This window comes from Aotus nancymaae, unplaced genomic scaffold (genome assembly GCF_030222135.1).
Source record: "Aotus nancymaae isolate 86718 unplaced genomic scaffold, 86718_ANA_hifiasm-v0.15.2.pri h1tg000048l, whole genome shotgun sequence".
In the NCBI taxonomy this organism is placed as follows: domain Eukaryota; kingdom Metazoa; phylum Chordata; class Mammalia; order Primates; family Aotidae; genus Aotus; species Aotus nancymaae.
This window is the reverse complement of record NW_026988462.1, coordinates 12,658,488-12,665,885: the sequence shown is the minus strand read 5'-3', so window position 1 is coordinate 12,665,885 and position 7,398 is coordinate 12,658,488.

Here is a 7,398-nt window from a genome sequence, read left to right as displayed (position 1 = left end):
GATGGTTACCAGAGGCTGGGGGGTACTGGAGGACTGGATGAAGGTAGGGATGGTTAATGGGCAAACACACACAAAAATAGAATGAGTAAGACCTACTATTTGATAGAACAACAGGGTGACTATAGTCAATACCTTAATTTTACATTTTAAAGTAATGTAGAGTGTATAACTGGGTTGTTTGTAACTCATAGGATAACTGATGGAGGGAATAGATACCCCATTCTCCACGATGCGTTGCTTTCAGTATTAAAATTTACTTTGCATCTTCTGCCATAAGCAGAGTTTATTTGAAATCATCTAAATATTTTCTACATGTTTTCACATCCATTATAATAATCTTGTATAAGAAAGAAAGTACAATTTTTTTACTTGGAAGTGGATGAATTGAGGTTACTTCAAACTGAATCACATAGTGACTTTTCTGTGTTTCCAAGTTCTAAAACCAATCTCCTTGGATTTGTGTCTACCTAAAGTAATACCACCTGTAGATCAGCAGCTATGTGGCTGAAACACTTTTCTAGTAGAAACAAAGAAGCACATCTCTGAACTGAGCTTTGATTTGTCATTACCTTTACAGAGGATTTCAGTGTGCTTTCATCCTGCACTCTTACCTGGCATTGAGGCAGCAATACCAGGATGGAAAAAATTTGTAAAAATAAAATGAAATAATATTTAAAGTAATACAATGTTATTATTTGTAGAAATAATTTTTTTCTGAAGTCTAAACCTGTTCTGTTATTCCACAAGCCAAATTGTTATTTCTTATTATTTCTATTCTCATATTGTACTAGAGTCATTCATGAGTTATCAAATGTAATGGACTTAAGCCTACAATTCAGTGTGATGTTGAGCATTTCCTATTCTTCCATACATATTACATAATCTGCATGGAAATATCAAAAGGCCTGAAGTCATTTTACATTTTCTTTGAGTTAGGTCTGGTAACCAAGTGTGGCTTGCAGTGATAAGCTAACCCTGCTGGAGCTCATCACTCCTGGGCAGTAAAACTATTGAAGAGTTTAAGCCTTCAAGTCAGAGAGATGAAAAGCAAGCTGTAACTCCTATGCATGTTAATATCTCTGAGGATTTTGGCTGTTGTTTTACTCTACTTAGATTGGTGTGGAGGCACTTTCTCCTTCACTAAAGTAAATAACATCACAATTGAAATATAAAGCATATGATCAACTCTTTTGTCTAATGGACAAAGATTGTGAAATGAAAAGGACATACAGATAATGAAAGGGTAAAATCCACAAACATTTACTTTGTGCATATGTCTTAATCTTCATGATTCTCATAACTTTTTCTTTTCACCAAACCTGCTCTTTCCCTTTACCATACCTATAAGCCCTTGATTGATTCTTATCTTCCAGTTACTCTTCACCTGGATTGCCTTGTATTGTGTGAATAGGTCAGTGCAGACTAGATAGAGCAAATATCTCAAGTGCATTCTCACCAAAATCAATCCCTTCACTTCTTAGATTAGCATATTAACATTAAGTGTCAAACATGAGGACCACAGGTCACAGAACTTTGGAGTCAAGTAAGCTCAGTTGGCATGTCAAGCACTTACTAATCTTGAGTACTTAGAAAATCACATAATAACTGTGTATCTCTGGAGTTTCAAGTCAACATACTGGAAACTTACAGAATTGCCATAAGATTAAATAAAATAATTGTACATTTGAAACACAATGCAAATATAAGGTAATATTATTCTTCAATCCTCCATCCAAGCATCTGAGATTAGTCAGAAATAATCATATAAAGTAGTATTTTATTTCTATATAAATAAATGATTTCTAAACACAGATTGGCCTTTAGTGAGACTTTTCTTTCATTCCTTTTCAACTACAGTTGCCTCTATTATAAATGTTTTTCCCACTCTTCTGTAGACTGAAGTCTGTTAATCAATTCATTTCAATAAACATTTATTTAGAATTCCAAGTATTTTATGTTCTGCCATCGTCTCCTATTCACTGAAGAAATACAGGTCATCAGATGTGAATGCTTTTATTCTGTCTGTAAGAGAAGATACTTCTTTACATTAACATTTTTTCTTCACTTTTCCCTCTAACTCTATGAACATGTTGGCTTCTGATCTTTCTCATGCAGTTATAGATACTGTTTGATACCATCAGGCACCTTGCTGTTTCAATTATATATTCAATATTTTTGTATTTTCATTTTTTTCTCTTTATCAGATAATGTGTTAGGTTTACAAACTCAATCTTAATAACACCTTTCTCTGAACTTCATGATCATTCAAGTTACTGACATTTCAATTTTCTCTCCTTTATTAGATACCATTTTAAGCTTTATATAGGTGTGCATATATATATATACACACACATATATATATACACACAAATAAATTTTTAAAGACAAATTCTAACCTATAGAATATGTGCAAGTATAGTGTAATGGACTTCCTTTTCATGAATCCTAGGGGAAAAATAGGGGCTAATAGCATGGCCCATCATCTTTATACATTAATGTATATTTCTTACTAACAAGAACATTCTCCTACAAAGTCACAATATAACCATCAAAATCAGGAAACTATAATCAACACATTGCTAACATCTAATTTTCATTCTTCATTCATAGCTTGAAAGTTGTCCCATTTATATTATTTAGAGCAAATTTATCTAGTACAATATGTCATGTTATGTTTAATTTTCATGTTGTTTTAATTTCCCTTAATCTGGAGAAAATCCTGTCTTTCCTTGATTTCACGTCCTTGACACTTTTAAAGATTATATACCAGTTATTTTGGTGAATGCCTGTCAGTTTGGATTTGACTGATATATCTTTATGATGAGGTACAGTTTATGCATTTTTGGCAGGAATATCATCAGCAATGCCATGCTTTACTCATTCCATTTTATCAAGTGGCACATGAATTTCTTTTATTGTTCAGTACTGATGTTGTTAAAATTGATAATTTGGTTAAGCTAGTGCCTGTTAGGCAATGTAAAGTTACTCATTTTCTCTTTTTAATTTATATGTGTTTTCTGGAAAGACTGATTCTTTGTAAATTTTCTATTCCTCATCAGATTTTCCTTTATTTTATTTATATCAGTATATATTTAAGAATTACTATATTGCTCTATGGATAAAAATCTATTAAAAATATTTGATGATATATTTATTCCAGACTTGGCCAGTGGAAGACCCTCAAACTTTACCAGGGATTAAAAAATACCTGATAAAGTACAATCAGTTTTAAAAAATACAATTTAGTCACACACTTTCATCACCCACTTTATTTGTTTTTCTTTTTCCCTCCCTTCTTACTTGTTTATTTCTTCCCTCTCTAGACACTCCCCTCTGGCACTAAATGCTTATCTAATTATGTTCCTGCTTCAGAAATTCCAGAGGCTAATCTTGGAACAAATCAGGCATAGACCTTGTTAGATAATCCTCCCACTTAGTGGGAATCACGAGCTATTAGTCTGCCACCATGGGGCTGAAGTCAGTTATGTGGAACAAAACTCACAGACACTGCACTCTGCACCACTCCCATAGGTTTGTTATACCAAGCTTCCCTTTTAAAACCCTGTGGTAAAATTTAAAAATTAAGATGGTACTTTAGAGCACTAATTCACTATTTCTCCATTTGCTGGCTTTCTAAATTAACCTGCTTTTCTTCTAACCAACACTTGCCTCTCATGTTTGGCTTTCAAGTAGTTGTTATACCCAGGCAAGTTAGATGGAACAATGCCACGCTCTGAGTTTCAAATTATGAGCCCTTTATTTTTAGCCAGCAACCAAAAGACAGCTAACACGCAAAATTCTCTTGGCCCAAGGAAGGGGCTTGATTATCTTTTATACCTTGATTTAGGTAGGGGTGGGGGAGCCTAGCTGGAGCAGAGTTTACAGAAGCAGGACAAGCAAGTTATATAAGAAGGGTGGTAACTAGGAGGCAGGAGGTTCTCATGATTGTTGATTTTTAAGGAGGGTATACAAAAGCGGTTCCCATGATTGCCAGTTACCAAGGGGGGTATTCGATACTTGTCATATAATCAATCGGTGGCGGGGCATTCACAATGGCAAGTGGGCTTGCCAAGCAGGCTATGGTTACAAAGGTTATATGTTTCTGTAGTTCTAAGTACAGTATGACCCAGCACAGTAGCAAGACCCAAGTATGCACTTAAGGGAGGAGTGGCAGGAGGGGTGAGGTAGAGGTCAAGATGGAGTCTATCTGGCTGTCAGCAAAATGAAGTCTGTCTGGCTTACACAGGGTAAATTAGCACATAGTGAGCTGCAAAACCTGTGTTCAGATTCAATGTTGGGCTCCCTGTCCTTTGAAAATGAATGACAATTTTCTTACTTTCTGGCACAAAAAGATGCTTGCAACTCATCTTATAGTTTCCATTCTCCGTTCTGGAATCCACCAATTCTCCAAGACATGATGGTTTCTTTTAATAGAAAATGGAATTTAGAAACCAGGATCTTGGTGCCTAATTTGCTCACTGCTATTGATTTGAATCTTCTCCTGGGACTTCTCAGTGGACAAGGCTATGGCATTTGTGTGTGATGGTTAATATTGAGTGTCAACTTGACTGGACTGAAGGATACAAAGTATTGTTCCTGGATGTGTCTGTGAGGGTATTGTCAAAGGAAATTAGTCAGTGGACTGGGAGAGGCAGACTCACCCTCAATCTAGGTGGGCACAATCTAATCAGCTGCCATCATAGCCAAAATCAAAGCAGGCAGAAGAACATGAAGAGATTAGACTGGTTTAGTCTGGCCTACATCTTTCTCCCATGCTGTATGCTTCCTGCCCTCAAGCATCAGACTCCATGTTCTTCTGCTTTGGGACTCGGACTGGCTTTTTTGCTTCTCAGCTTGTAGACAGCCTATTGTGGGACCTTGCCTTGTGATTGTGTCTGTCAATACTCCTTAATAAACTCCCCTTTATATATGTATCTATCCTATTAGTTCTGTCTCTCTAAATAACCTTAATACAATATATATCTGTCTGTGTATATGTGTGTGTGTGTATGCCCTCTATTTCCATATTTGCTATTTATTTAGTTGATTTAGCTCCTATTGTCCACAGTTAATTGATTGTGACTTATTTGACCAATTTTATTGTAACTAATCTCCCATTGTGAGCTCCCATACAAAGTACATCATGGGCTCCCATAAAAAGTACATCTTTCTCAGATCCACCTTTTATTTAGAAATGCAACGAGAAGAAAATGGGAGTGAAGGAAAAAAAGAAAAGAACGGAAAAAGAAGATAAAACACACCTTCTTTTAAACTTCTTTTTCACTTTGCTTCCTCAGTGTGGATTCTCTCATTTTATAGTCTCTGAAATTCATTACCTTATTCCTATACAACCAATCTCTTTCTTACTCTTTTTTATTTTTTTATTTTATTTATTCATTTATTTATTTTTATTAATAATTGTAACAATTTTATTGTGATATTTTAACTTTTTTTTTATTGCATTTTAGGTTTTGGGGTACATGTGAAAATCATGCAAGGTTGTTGCATAGATGCATACGTGGCAGTGTGATTTGCTGCCTTCCTCCCCTTCACCTATATCTGGCATTTCTCCCCATGCTATCCCTCCCCAACTCCCCACCCCCCCACTGTCCCCCCCACTCCCCCCCAACAGACCCCAGTGTATAGTGCTCCCCTCCCTGTGTCCATGTGTTCTCATTGTTCAACACCCACCTATGAGTGAGAACATGTGGTGTTTGATTTTGTGTTCTTGTGTCAGTTTGCTGAGAATGATGGTTTCCAGGTTCATCCATGTCCCTACGAAGGATGTGAACTCCTCGTTTTTAATGGCTGCATAATATTCCATGGTGTATATGTGCCACATTTTTCCTGTCCAGTCTATCATCGATGGGCATTTGGGCTGGTTCCAGGTCTTTGCTATTGTAAACTGTGCTGCAATGAACATTCGTGTGCATGTGTCCTTATAGTAGAACGATTTGTAATCCTTTGGATATATACCCAGTAATGGGATTGCTGGGTCAAATGGAATTTCTATTTCTAGGTCCTTGAGGAATCACCACACTGTTTTCCACAACGGTTGAACTAATTTACACTCCCACCAACAGTGTAAAAGTGTTCCTATTTCTCCACATCCTCTCCAGCATCTGTTGTCTCCAGATTTTTTAATGATCGCCATTCTAACTGGCATGAGATGGTATCTCAATGTAGTTTTGATTTGCATTTCCCTAATGACCAGTGATGATGAGCATTTTGTCATATGCTTGTTGGCCTCATGTATGTCTTCTTTTGTAAAGTACCTGTTCACATCCTTCACCCATTTTTGGATGGGCTTGTTTGTTTTTTTCTTGTAAATGTTTTAGCTCGTTGTAAATTCTGGATATCAGCCCTTTGTCAGACGGGTAGGCTGCAAAAATTTTTTCCCATTCTGTTGGTTGCCGATTCACTCTATTGACTGTTTCTTTCGCCGTGCAGAAGCTGTGGAGTTTGATCAGGTCCCATTTGTCTATTTTGGCTTTTGTTGCCAATGCTTTTGGTGTTTTGGTCATAAAGTCCTTGCCTATGCCTATGTCCTGAATGGTTTTGCCTAGGTTTCCTTCTAGGGTTTTTATGGTGTTAGGTCTTATGTTTAAGTCTTTAATCCATCTGGAGTCAATTTTGGTGTAAGGTGTCAGGAAGGGGTCGAGTTTCTGCTTTCTGCATATGGCTAGCCAGTTTTCCCAACACCACTTATTGAACAGGGATTCCTTTCCCCATTGCTTGTTTTTGTCGGGTTTGTCAAAGATCGGGTGGTTGTAGATACGTTGTGCTGCCTCCGATGCCTCTGTTCTGTTCCATTGGTCTATATCTCTGTTTTGGTACCAGTACCATGCTGTTTTGATTACTGTAGCCTTGTAGTAGAGTTTGATATCCGGTAGTGTGATGCCTCCTGCTTTGTTCTTTTTGCTTAGAATTGACTTGGCTATGAGGGCTCTCTATTGGTTCCATATGAAGTTTAAGGTGGTTTTTTCCAGTTCTGTGAAGAAGGTCATTGCTAGCTTGATGGGGATAGAGTTGAATCTGTAAATTACTTTGGGCAGTATGGCCATTTTCATGATATTGATTCTTCCTAACCATGAATATGGAATGTTTCTCCACCTGTTTGTGTCCTCTCTTATTTCGTTGAGCAGTGGTTTGTAGTTCTCCTTGAAGAGGTCCTTTACGTTCCTTGTAGTTGTATTCCTAGATATTTTATTTTCTTTGTAGCAATTGTGAATGGCAGTTCGTTCTTGATTTGGCTCTCTTTAAGTCTGTTATTGGTGTATAGAAATGCTTGTGATTTTTGCACATTGATTTTGTATCCTGAGACTTTGCTGAAGTTGCTTATCAGTTTCAGGAGATTTTGGGCTGAGATGATGGGGTCTTCTAGATATACAATCATGT